This window comes from Cebus imitator, unplaced genomic scaffold (genome assembly GCF_001604975.1).
Source record: "Cebus imitator isolate Cc_AM_T3 unplaced genomic scaffold, Cebus_imitator-1.0 Scaffold130, whole genome shotgun sequence".
NCBI classification, from domain to species: domain Eukaryota; kingdom Metazoa; phylum Chordata; class Mammalia; order Primates; family Cebidae; genus Cebus; species Cebus imitator.
Window position 1 is genome coordinate 345,239 of NW_016107445.1, and position 13,703 is coordinate 358,941.

Sequence of the window (13,703 nt, forward strand, 5' to 3'; positions counted from 1 at the left end):
GTGGACCTTTTTGTCTTTTTTCTCATTGATATGACAAACTTTCTAAAATATATGGACATACATATATTTTCACAAAAGGAAAAAAGGCATCATCAAAGAGAAATTTCCAAAGAATAAACCAAATATTTTTGAGCTATAGATAGATTTGGTGAAGGTTTTCTAATTTAGGCTTTGGTTTATTTATTTTGTTGTTTGAGGAATGGTAGATTTTTGCACATGTATTACTCTCATTCAAATTTTGCATACCACTTCAGAGTAAATATCCATTTCCTGTCAAGTGTTTTATAGTAGGAACGATATCTTTCACAACATCAATATATAATTTCCTAAATAAAGAAGAAAAGGATACTTACAAATCTCTGCTTAAAATATGTTGTTCTTTTCTGAGACAGGTTTAAGAAGAAATTCTGGTTAACTTTCTTTCCTAAAAATTAAAAAAAAAATACTATGAAAAACCAGAAAAGGTAGCAATTCGGTTAATTAATCAAATTTTAAATATTTTTCAGCGTTTTAAAACATTTAGTCAAAACTGATAAACACTATGACTTGCCTGACTTTCTTGGGAAAAACAGAACCTATAATTCAATAGTAAAGTTTTCTGTTAAAAGTCAAAAGGGCTTTATTTAAAATGACAGTTATTAGTTCTTAGGATCATGAGCTACAAAATCCAGTAAATAATTGCTGCATTGATGCTGTTAGGGATCAATGTCAAGTTGAGAAAATCATCATGTAAAAACAACTGATCATTACAGGAAACATTTGTAGCCACATAAAAATAATTGTAGGAGAATACTTGGCATCATACCACCTTTGGAAGTTTGTAGAAATACATCACACGTTGAGTATATAATTACAGAGAATCTTGTGCACCCTTCGTAAGTGTCCTGAAGCATTGTACCAACATTCCCAGTTCCCACATAAGGATCATGTCAAAGGAATCTAATCATCTTGCGCTTGGAAATCAAAATAATCTACCTATGCATAATTCCTACTCACAGAATAGGCCTTATATTTCAGGGCTTGGCATCTGGCATAAAACAGGTGAAAAATAGGCTGGGCGCGGTGGCTCATGCCTGTAATCCCAGCACTTTGGGAGGCTGAGGCAGGTGGATCACGAGGTCAGGGGATGGAGACCATTCTGGCCAACATGGTAAAACTCCGTCTCTACTAAAATACAAAAAATTAGCCGGGTGTGGTGGCACATGTCTGTAGTCCCAGCTACTTGGGGTCCTGAGGCAGGGGAATTGCTTGAACCAGGAGGTGGAGGTTCCAGTGAGCCAGGATTGCACCACTGCACTCCAGGTTGGCATCAGAGAAAGACTCCATCTCAAAAAACAACAACAACAACAACAAAAAGAACAGAAGGGTGAAAAATAATGGGAGTATGAACCATCGGTATGCACATTAACCACTGGTAGCAATAAGGCACTTTGCAAATTCCTTTCACCACACTCTCACTGCCTTAGTTCAACCTCCCTTTCACTATTCCTGGGCTGTGGCAACAACGTCCTAATGATTTTCTTGTATGCATTCGTGATTCTTGCAAATTCATCCTTTACACAAGTATCAGGTGGAATTATTTCAAAGTAAATATAGTCATAATTATTCTATAATTAACGCTTATTAGCTTGCCTATCACCTACAATATCAAGAGTCCACATCCCTTCACGTGGTACATGATGCCCTCTAAGAACTAGCCCCACTCTACTTCTTCCTTTTCACTCATGCCCAACCTGCACGAATCCTAGAGCTCCACAGTCACACTCCACCAGTAGAATTCTGTGCTTTCTTTCTGTAGCTCCTATGGCTGAGTTTCTTTGCCTTCAATCTCCTCCCCATCCCCTTGCTAGTATGTCTTCTTCATCTACTCTGGGTCAACTTGGGCAACACTTTTCAGAGCCTTCTATGCCTCCCTCAGTCTAGGCAGGTTCCTCCCTGTGTGCTTTAAAACATCCTGGTATATATCTGTCTTTGTGCTTATCACATGCATTACACATTTTGGATTAGTGTCTGCCTTCCTGTTGCAAACACATTTTTTTAAGCCTTTTGAGGGCACGGACTGTGACTCATTTGTCTTGTCCCCAGCGCAGTGTCTCACAGATGGTAGGAGGAGTGCAATAAATATCTGTTGAATGTCAAGGTGCATTAGGTGTTTTTCAGACTTAGCGCTGCCTGAATGCATATTTTACCACCTTGGAAGAATTTTAAAATCAAAAGCAGACATCATTTTAACCTTGTTCCCATACTCAGGTTCTCAAATGATCTTTGCTCTTCCCCTCATTCTTTCCCTTGGACTTTTTCCTTCAATAAGTCCTATATGTCCAGAGCAAATATAAGGAACTAAGAAGAGGAAGTGAAATATAAATGAAGAATGATGATACAGAAAGTAGTAAAAAGATAAAAAACTGGTAAACTTCAAAACTTATATAATGTAATGTAAATATGGACTCCTAAATGACACGATGAAGGAAACAAAGTTTTGTAGTACTAATTTTTTTAACCATTTGGACACAGTTCTTGGCAAAGGTCTAGTAAAAACTATAAATAAAGTCTTAAATACTAAACATTGCTATTTGCATTTTTAAAATGCATGTTTAAAATATGCCTATAATTTTATACCCTTTCCATGGTTAATTTTTTTTTTATTTTACAGAAATTCACCTATCCCTGTCTATTGCAATACAACCAAAAAATAAAAAATAAAAAAATAAATAAATAAAAGAAAGAAAGAAAGAAAGAGGAGTGAAATAGTTATTCTTTTCCTCTCCACTTCTTTGCAGTTTATGTTACATACAAATATGCCTATATGGTGGACTTTGAAAATATTCCATCCATATTTTTTTATTACTGACATACATAAAAATTCAGATTTAATGAGGATATGCTTAACACAAAAATACTAAAGGTTAAGAAACTGTCAGAGTCTACTCATCTTTTAAAATATCAATTATCAAATATTTTATTAACAAAAGTGCAGTAATTCTTGAAAAGGTTTCAAGAAGAGTAACATGCCCCTAACAAATACAAAAATAATTTTTGTATGTACATATCTCCTATATATAAATATTTATCCTATAAATTATTTCTATACTAATAGTCTATTATAACGTATTTGCTATATTATAATTATTATAAATGTCACATTAACATACAGTAGAAATAAAATATAAATAGGTATAATTAGATGTTTTCTCTCTCTCTCTCTCACTCTCTCTCTCCAGCTAATTATAACCACCGCCTCAGTTCAAACAATTCTCTTGCCTCAGCCTCCCCAGTAGCTGGGGCTACAGGTGCACACCGCTACGTCTGGTGTTTCAGTAGAGAGGGTTTCACCGTTTTTCCCAGACTAGTAGCGAACTCCTGAGCTCAGGCAATCTGTCTGCCTCGCCCTCCCAAAGTGCTGGGATTATAGGCGTGAGCCACCAGGCCTAGCCAGAATATTTTCTTCCTCAGTTAATCCCTTAGCAGAAGGCCTATGTTCAAAATGGAGACAAGCAGAACTGCTCTGGGTACCTCGGGTTTCAAGGTCTGATGCTCTATCCACTCTCCCTCCCTCCTACTCCTCTTCTCCCCTCAGGCAAAACTACATGTCAACACCGACACTTTAGAGATGAGGTTACCAGGCTGGAGATGGAACTGTAGGAGCATTTCAAGAAAGATGTAATAACCTAGCTAAAAATATTAATCTTGGTGCTTGTCCATCCTCCTTTTCGATGGATTATCAGTCCTTGTTGCAGGGACTGGTGTCTCTGCATGTCCCAAGCTGACCCCAGTTGTAAATATAAATACTTAAACTATGAACTGATAGGACTTATGGTAGTTTTTGGTACTAGGGTTTGGTAAAATAATAAATTTTATTTTTTCTTCCAAATATGTGTTTTCTATCTTGAGTTTTAATTGCTCAATCAGCCAACCATGTTAATATGCAAATAATATGCATAAAGGAGAAGACTCTATCAGATCTCAAGCACAAAATTTCAGGGGGTACCCAAAACCTCAGAAATCAAGATAAATAACATGTAAACACCAAACATTTTAAAAATAAAAATTTATGCAATGATCTATGATAAACAAAATATCAAAATTTTAAATATAGATTTAACCCTGAATTTGTATAACTTAGCCTTATATATCTCACCTGGTTCAATGACTTCTCTGAAAAATGAATTGTAAATATAAAAATCATGTCAGGTTAGTTACATTATGCAAATTTCTGCCTCAAAACACCAAGGACTGTAGAAGGAGAAGCAAATGTAGTTTGGAGGACAAAGTCCAGTCAAAGGCATGTTCTGGTAAAGGTTTTATACTTTGGTCTGTAAGACTGGGGATCAGGTTTAGTTGCTTGGGAACAAATAGGCAACTAGACAGCTATAGCACATGAGATAAGACCTAGCCTATGCTTTCATTTAAACTATTTTACAATGTCAATGAGCCACTAAATCTAGTTATTGCTGCTTCAATAAGTATTCTTTTAATATATTTTTTAAAGGCATGGCATAGTTCTAAAATATATAAAAACCTCAAAGTTAAAATGCATCTAGTCACCATCATCTGACTGTGTGAAGCAAATTAACCATTTCAACTGTAAGACTTAGTTTTAAAAGTCTACTCTTAAGAAGATGCATTTAACCTCTCAAGCAGTTCAATGGTTAAAACAATTATCACAGAGATGAATCATGATGACATTAAAAAGAATGAGCATTCATGAAGATGTTTCTGCCCACCAACTCAAATGAACTATCTTAGGAGAATGAATGATTCTGCCTGATACATAGTAAGCACTCAGCATATATATAATGAATGAATGAAATAATAAAAGTTGAAAGATGTCTGGAAACAGGTATACTAGGACTAGATGATAAAGAACACTGAAACAGAGACTTCATGCTGTGGGCATTGAGCAAAGGTTTGACAAGGTTTAACAATAACAACAGCAACAAATGTGATTCCTTACAAGAAAGAATGGGTGATGGGTGGATTGATAGTAAGCAAATAGCAAATCTAGCAAAAGTTTTTAGAAATAGCCGTGGCAATGGGCAATAAGGACCCAGTAAGGGATGAAGGCTATAAAAGTGGAGGAAGACAAGTGTAGGGAATACTGCTGGCTAGCTGCAATTTGCTCCTCTCTCCCCCTCTATAAAATAGAAACTTAGCTGGTTTCATAGTCACAGACAGTATTACTAAGCCTTCCATGCTGCTAGGTCATGCAGCTGGATTTCTTCATTAACTATGGCTATATGCAGAAGTTATATATTCCACTTCCAGGTTATATGCTGAAAGAGAAGGGAATGTGGTCTCTCCCTCCTCTTTTGCTCTTTCTGAAAACTGGGCTGCATCTGTGGTTATGAGTCATGCTCCATGAGGTGGACAAACACTATACCCTGGAGATTTCAAAGCAACTAGATGGAAGGGGCCTGCATCCCTAACATGGTCAAGCCACTATACCAGCCCTATAGCACCTGCTTGGATTGCACATAAGACAGAACTAAACTTACATTGTATTTCATCCACTGCTATTTTTGGATTTTGCAATAACTGCCAAACCAATGTCCAAAACTAATGCATATGGACATAAACGCATATACAAAATGGAAAAATCCATGGAATGTGGTGACAGGCTGCACTGAATGAGGGAGAATGATGAACTCAAACAATTCCAAGGTTTTATGCCAAGGGAACTAGGACAATCGTGGAACAACCAACAAAAAAACAGGTGAGAGGGAGACGGGTGAAGTTCAGATGGTAGAAAATAGCCACGGGGGAGCTGAAAATATAGGCCTGGAACTCAGACAAAAGGAAAAATTTGAAAACAGAAATGTCAGCAATTCTGTATAGTGTATACAGCTGAAAAATGTGAAAATTAATAGACTCTGAGACTAAGACAGATCAGAGAGTGCCAAAAGCTGAATGATGTGGTATTCTCACAGAAGGCAGGAGAGAGCAGCAGTAATCAGCAAAGGTAAAAAAAGAATGCTATTATCCTCCATAGGAAAGGGCTAATGATTAATATCATGGAATAATAGAGTTAACCTTCATTCAAGCTGACAAATAAATGTAAAGGGAATCTAATGTGGGCTAAATGTCTTAAATCCATTTAAAGCTCCCATGAAAAACTAAAGCAATTGTTTCTTGAACTAGAAAGACATTAATTATGGTTCTGAATAAGCCAGATCTCAATAATTCTTTAGTTTAAATTTCCAGAATTCCAAGAGAGAAAAAAACACCCAACAGGTACCTATGTCATTCTGCCCTTTTTAAAATCTCACAATAGAGGAAGAAATGAGGTAACAGGAATGAAGGGAAAACAAAGAAGCATAAGTGCCTTGCTACTCACACACTCTTTCTAGGAGGCTGATTGTTTTTGTTTTTGTTTTTGTTTTTGTTGTGTTTTTTAAATAGAGATGGGGTCTCACTATATTTTCCAGGCTGGTCTCAAACTCTTGGCCTCAAGCAATCCTCCCACCTTGGTCTCCCAGACTTTTGGGATAACAGGATTGAGTCAACACACTTAGTCAGGGGCTGATGTCTGTAAGTAGAAATGGCAAATTGAAACAAATGCTCCTTCTCAATTTTTATTGTTTCATTGGAAGATACAGTGGTTTAAATTTCACATTAAGCTTTGAAGTTAATAAAGTTGGTAACATAGAAGCCAACTGTTACATATAAGAAGCAAGAATTTGGGAATCTGTATCACTTGTGAGATGTGCTGTGATTCCTGGAAGGTCATCAGCATTCCAGAACATTCAGGCAACATTATACTATGCCCTCCAACAGTCCTTCCCCACCTGGCCTGCTTCACCCAACCAGCAGAAACTTTTTTAGAGAGAAGTAAGTCCGAAGATTTTTATTTTGTATTCCATTCTCCACTTCAGATTGACAAAACTCACCATTTTAGCTTCTTTGAAGATTACTTTCTCTCTAGTATGAATCTGCAAAATGTATAGTATAGCTGCTTAAAGGATATCAGGGAAGATTCCAATATTCTTTACCAGCACATTTTCATAATAGTCAATCATACTAATTCACTTTGTATGAGAAATTGATATTCCTGTCTCTTTCTTTGAAGAGAAATCTGTTAGTAATCTTTATCTTTTCACATAGTGACCGCATTATCCACAGTCTTTCCAATTGTTTGGAAGATAGTTTTCACGGTGGTTTTTAGTGTTATCCTTGATTCTTACATACAGTATTCTTTTAAGTTCTTAATATTGGTGCACATTTTGGGATTCTACACCCTGTAATTTTTTTTTACTTAATGACCAGATAATACTTTTCAATTCTGTGGATCAGGGTGCGAAAGCCTGCTCTAAAATGGTCTTTCTTCTACATATGGTTGCAGAATACCTGAACGAAGGTGGCTGTACACTAAGAAATTAGCTTGAGGAGGAAAAATCAACTTTTTTTCTTATTTTGAGTTGTGCAAGAGAAAGATGTGTATATGTTAAGTGGGAGCAGGGTAGAAAGTGGGAGTTGCATTTCATGACACAGCATTCAAGATGCAAAACTGCCATTGTTTCACCTTATCTGTCTATATATCTTTTCAGGTGTGGGCTGTGTGGTATTAGAATTCCTGGCATTTAAATATAACCCAAAAGCCACTCAGATCAACCTGGGAAGACCGTCTCTTTACTTTTTTATCCCGTGCCACAAAGAATCCACAGCACCAAAACAGCATATTCACATTTTTTTTTTGGTAAACTATTGACTGCTTCTTAATGTTTGCTTGCAAAGCCTCAATAAAGGAAGTCACATTAAATTTTTTCCACAACTATTAAACTTCTTAGCTTGTATTACTTTACCTGCATTATATTCCTTGAACACCAACCAAAAAGTTCATAAGCTTTATATATCTTTCATATGACTTACAACATTTTTAATAGGTATATCTGAGGTTAAAGAGAAAATTGTTAGGCATCACAGTTAATATTGATGTTAATTATAAAATAAATTGAAAAAAGTTAAGTCCAACCACTGTATTTTTACATACATAGAAGCAGATTTTCATCTGGCCTCTATAAATATATGTGCTCACCAAAAAAAGCCAATGAAAACTATGTTAAATATAAAAATGAATATACCAACTCATTGAAAGGAAAGGGAGCAAACAATTGTGGAGTGCCCATGATTTTCCAGATGCTTTAAACATTTTCTCACTGAATCCCTACAAACAATTTCAGAAGAAAATATTAGTACCATTGGATGCCTAAGGGAGCTTGAGGTTATAATAGAGCCAGTCCCAACCAAGATCAAGACATGAATCCAGGTCTGCCTGCCATACTGACTTAATACTAGTAGTAGTGGTTGACTAAGTCAATTCACAGGAGCAACAAAGAGAAATATGCTTTTCAGATTTTGTCTGAAAGTAAATTGATGAATTCTACTTTAGAGGTCACTTTTGATATATCCCATATTTTTTCAAAGTGGTTTCTATAAGATACCCTCTTAGTGTTATAGTTTAAAACCAGATGTTCCATGCCTACTTTGATAATATCAGTAACCTGGTCAAGGGGAGTCTAGTCTATTTAAAAAGCACACACAAATGTGCCCATGAGGGCAGCTCAAGGATACTAATAAACGTGCTGTGATATTGCGTATCTACCAGAAAGTGATTTGATAGACTCTTAGAGATACAGAAGGGAAAGGTGGGAGAGAAGTTCAGAAAAAAAAAACTAGCACATATCTCTAGTTTAAAAAAAAGTTTTTGAAGTAGATATTATAATTTTGTGCCCTTTTGAGTCAGTCAAGATGCTATTAAATTGACATAATTTTGGTTAGCTAAATGACCCCTTACAAAGCAATAAGCCCTTTGAACATCAGTTTCATCTTGTGCATAGGTAACCTGCTAGAGATTTAAGGGATTTTGCAAGATTAACCTGCTTGAATCTGGCTGAGAGGCAGTGTTGATGGTGAGTGCACTGGGCAAAGGAAGTCAGATGGTCATAAAGGTTTGGTCATGAAAGGCTAAGGCTAGAAAAGACTAACATTAAAGACAGTATAATGCTATGCACACGAGCTCTGGAGACAGACTGGCTCTAGAATATAATAGCTATGTGACTTGGGCAAACTCAGCTCATACTTCCGTATTTGTACTGTGGAAATGAAACTTCCACCTCAGGATGTTGTGAAGATTAAATGAGACAACGTCCGAAAAGTACTTAGCATAATTCCTAACATGTAATAGGTGCTTAATAAACAGAAGTTGCTATTATGACTATTCTTTGTACCAAAGGAAAAGCTGTGCTTTAGAAGGTTAAATGACTAGCACAAGGTCGCAGGTCATTCCTTTACTGAGGTGGCAGGTTAGGGGGTGGAGGATAAACAGCTTCATCTATAGCCAAATTATCTCTAAATAACCAATTACATGCATAGGACCAGAAAAGATTTATGAAAATTTCAAATGCATTTTAACTATATTGTGGAGTGCCCATGATTTTCCAGATGCTTTAAACATTTTCTCGCTGAATCCTTACAATTTCAGAAAAAAATATTAGTACCATTTTTTTTCTCATTAAAAACTGACTTTACAACCAACATTTTTTTTTCCTTTCCCTGACATCTGTTTCCTTTCAGAACTAACTCTGTGTGAATTCCTGTGTGATTTTGATCTCATTATTTCTTGGGCTGAAGGTCTCCCTCCTGAGTCTACTTTGTCCTAACATTGTCATTGCTATTTCATTCTCCTATACCCTACAAAAAGCATACACAGCAGAGAAATGCTTTAGAAGAATCTTATTCAGAGGAATATTTCTTTGCTAACTAGTCAACATGCTGCAGATTTAGATGCTTTTATCTAAATAAGATACAGATTGTTACTTTTGAATTTTAGATTAAAAATAATTTGAAATAAAACTTTGCAATAGATCAATTTTAAATAGCCTTTCCAAGAGTGATTCAGGTACTATCTGTAAGAACAATCTCTCAAAAGTAAACTGGCCAATTCAGGTTTCATATCTTGCCTACTAATAAAAAGACTTAGGTTGAAATATTCATTTCTGATTTTCCTACTTATCTTTACTAAGCTATGCAGCCTAACCTTGTTTCTTTTTATCATTGCTTTCATTTTGATATTTTTTTTTAACCCAGGTATGTGGATCAACCAGAACAACAACAACAACAAAACTTATTTTTTTCTAATTCATGATCTTTCTAGAACTGGAAAAGCTTTTATAGAAGTTCGCTGTATTGGGCTGTACAGACCATGCATTTCATGGCTGCCGTTCACTCTAGTCCAAACTAAATTTAAACACTGTTGATGTCACTAAAGTCCAAATTGGAATTTTCAAATGTATTAATATGCTTTTTACAAAGGTTTATTTTTCCCTAAAGGGATGTTTACTAGGCATACTAAATTCTAAATACTATATTATATATATTTGCCTTGTAGAAGATGAATTATTTAGATATGCTTCACTTTAAAGCATTACATTAAATTTAAAGGCAAGTAGGCTATAAACAAAACAAAAAAAACTTGACAAAAATATATTAATGTTAGGCCAGGAACAGTGGCTTATATCTGTAATCCCAGCACTTTGGGAGGCCAAGGCAGGAGGATTGCTTGAACCCAGGAGTTCAAGACCATCCTTGGCAATATAGTGAGACCTTACCTCTATAAAAAAATAGAAAAATGAGTTCAACATCATGGCATATACCTGTAGTCCCAGCTAGTTGGGAGGATGAAGCAGAAGGATTGCTTGAGCCCAGGAGTTTGAGGTTACAGTGAGCAATGATCACGCATCACTGCACTCCAGCCTGGGTAACAGAAAAGCCCTGTCTTTAAAATAAATAAATCAATAAATAATTTTAATATGTATTTTAAGTATCAAAATGATCTCCTTCCTTTAAGAATGACTACAAGTCTCATATTTAGGCCAATGATAGTCAGAACTGGCTGAATTTATAATTCTTATAACAGTACCTTGCTCATATCAGGATTTGTCTGGCTCAGAGAAAAGTGGCACCTGCAGTGGTGAGTCACTAAAACTAATTCTCAATGAAGCAGCTGCTGCTGAAATCTGGGCTTCAAACATCGATCAATCTCTGATTGTTTCAGCTAGTCTGTGGATTTTGCCAGTTGCTGGTACTTTCATCACACTGCAGTACTACTGTTGTCATACCACACTGTACTAGTTGACATAACATCACCTTGTAGAGACCTTCGATATCAGAATATCCACATCCTCATGAAAATACATCCACTTTTTGAAGGAAGTGGTGAAAAGACCATATGTTCTAAGTGTTAAAATACTAATTTTCGGTAGAATGATTCCACCCACCTCCACATTTCTCTGAGGCATTGGTCTGAAACAATCATGCTTCAGTCCTAAAACAAATACAGATATGGTGTTATGGGTTGCATTGTGCCCCTCCCCTAAATACATTAAAGTCCTAACCCCCAGTACATGTGAATATGATCTTATTTGGAAATAAGGTCTTGGCAAATGTAACCAAGTTAAGATGAAGTCACACTGGAGTAGGGTAGGCCTTTGATCCAATATGACTGGAGTCCTTATACTCCAGCATAAGAGTATAAAGAGGGAAGACAGTGTAAAGACAGACACACAGGGAGAATGTCCTGTGAAGAGTTAGGAGGGACACATCTGCCGGCTGAGGGATAGCTGGAGCTATCAGAACTGAAAGAGGAAAGAAGGATTCTGCCCTCTAGGCTTCAAAGGGAGCATGGCCCTGGCAACACTTTGAGTTTAGGCTTCTGTACTCCAGAACTATGAGCAAATAAATTTCCTTTGTTTTAAGTCATCCAGTTTGTGGTACTTTCTTGTGGCAGCCATTTTGGGACATCCACCTGGGGACGATGATAGACTTAGCAGCTCCTGGGGGGGCACGGGTATAAACCTTGTTAATCCAGGAAACATAATAATTTAACAGACTCTTTCAGGTCACATTTTCTCAGATTCGTCTTTTTTAAACTAGAGCATCCCTAAACGTATAGCCAATTCCTAAGGTAAGCAAAATCAGGATAGGACTAAGAGATCTTAGATTAAAGAATACCTTAAAATGGCTTGAAGTGAACCAGGTATTCTAGAACAGCTTGTATTTCTAGTGCTTTCAGGTGTCTTCTCATGATCTGCGGTTATTAACAGATATCAAGCTATCACCACATTTACCCATCCCCAGAAGTTCCAACACACTGAAAAGAACAGAGGTGCATCAGAATCACCAGAGTGCAATTTCCATGAAGTTTTTCAAGGCAAAGGCAGTGCAGAAGAAATAATACAATCAGGATAAGGGAAAGAACAGAAATAGACCTAAAGAATTGAGCCACTAAACTAAACCTACATAATTCGTTGCTCAAACTTCTCTCTTGGAAGGCAGACAACCAGCAGCTAGACATCAGAAACTCCTGTCTTGCTAGCTCCGCTGCTCACTAGCTCTATGTCTTTGGGCAAGTTATATGCCCTCTCTAAACTTCAGTTTAATCATTAGTAAAGTGACAGTAGTAATTTTACCAACCTCATAAAGAAATGTAGTTGTTAGAAATGTTATTACTAACCTCAATGTTAGCTTAAGTTGCCACTTCACTCATGGAAAAGATATTCCACCACGCGTCAGCTTTATGTTTTTAAATCAGAAAGAGGCTGGGCACAGTGGCTCATGCCTGTAATCCCAGCACATTGGGAGGCTGAGGTGGTTGGATCACATGAGGTCAGGAGTTCGAGACCAGCCTGGCCAACATAGTGAAACCCTGTCTCTACTAAAAATATAAAAAAATTAACCGGGCATGGTGGGACATGCCTAACCCAGCTACTCAGAAGGCTGAGGCAGAAGAATTGCTTGAACCTGGGAGGCAGAGGTTGCAGTGAGCCAAGATTGAGTCATTGCACTCCAGCCTAGGCAACAAGAATGAAACTCCATGAAGAGAAAAGAAGAGAGAAAGAAAGAAAGAAGGAAAGAAAGAAAGGAAGGAAAGAAGGAAGCAAGGAAAGAAAGAAAGAAGGAAAGAAAAGAAGGAAGGAAAGAAGGAAGGAAAAGAAAATCAACTGCAAAACTGATGAACTCTAAAAAATACTCATAGTGCCAATAAAATTACCTCCATAATCACCTGGATTCAATTGGACAATTTTACTCTTTACTGCAAAAAGTAAAACCTTTGCAAACTTTGTTGCTAAGAATGTCTCTAAAATGTTCCAATTTCTCTCTCCTGCTTGGTAAATAGGAGATTCTGAATAAGGTAGTATTCTTTTGATCACTGAGTCTCCTGCAGTTTTGATGGTCATCATTATGAATATCTAATATTATTAAGATGATTTTTTATATTATACTTTAATAAATATATCAGAATAGCCTCTTATAATGTATAAAGCATCCTTATAGACTGAATCTCTCCCCGGTAATATCATCCTATTCTTTTGCTTCATTTTGTTTCCTCTTCCATATATGAAGTTTCAAGTATCTAAAAAGCTAGCTATCATGTCCTAAGTCTTCACTTTTAGAGCTAAAATAAGTATCAACCATACATAATAATTTAAAAAACTCCCCCAAACTATTCTAGAACAGTTAAATTTTTTCCCCATTTATTTATTTTATTGCATTTTAGGTTTTGGGGTACATGTGAAGAACATGCAAAATTGTTGCATAGGTACACACGTGGCAGTGTGATTTGCTGCCTTCCTCCCCATCACCTACATCTGGCATTTCTCCCCTTGCTATCTCTCCCCAGCTCCCCACCCCCCACCGTCCCTCCCCTA

The 13,703-nt window shown here is 36.6% G+C and overlaps 1 protein-coding gene across 3 annotated transcripts in view; it reads right to left on the minus strand.

Annotated features, from left to right (window-relative positions):
- PKIB (cAMP-dependent protein kinase inhibitor beta) overlaps positions 1-13,703 on the minus strand; it is a 108,196-nt gene that overhangs the window by 57,583 nt on the left and 36,910 nt on the right. For 2 of the 3 annotated variants that reach the window (XM_017541042.2, XM_017541038.2), the window contains exon 2: positions 354-424. The exons of the other annotated variant lie outside the window; for it this stretch is intronic. The gene's annotated coding sequence lies outside the window, so the exon portion shown is untranslated. The remainder of the gene's footprint in view (positions 1-353; positions 425-13,703) is intronic. 3 annotated transcript variants of the gene reach the window in all.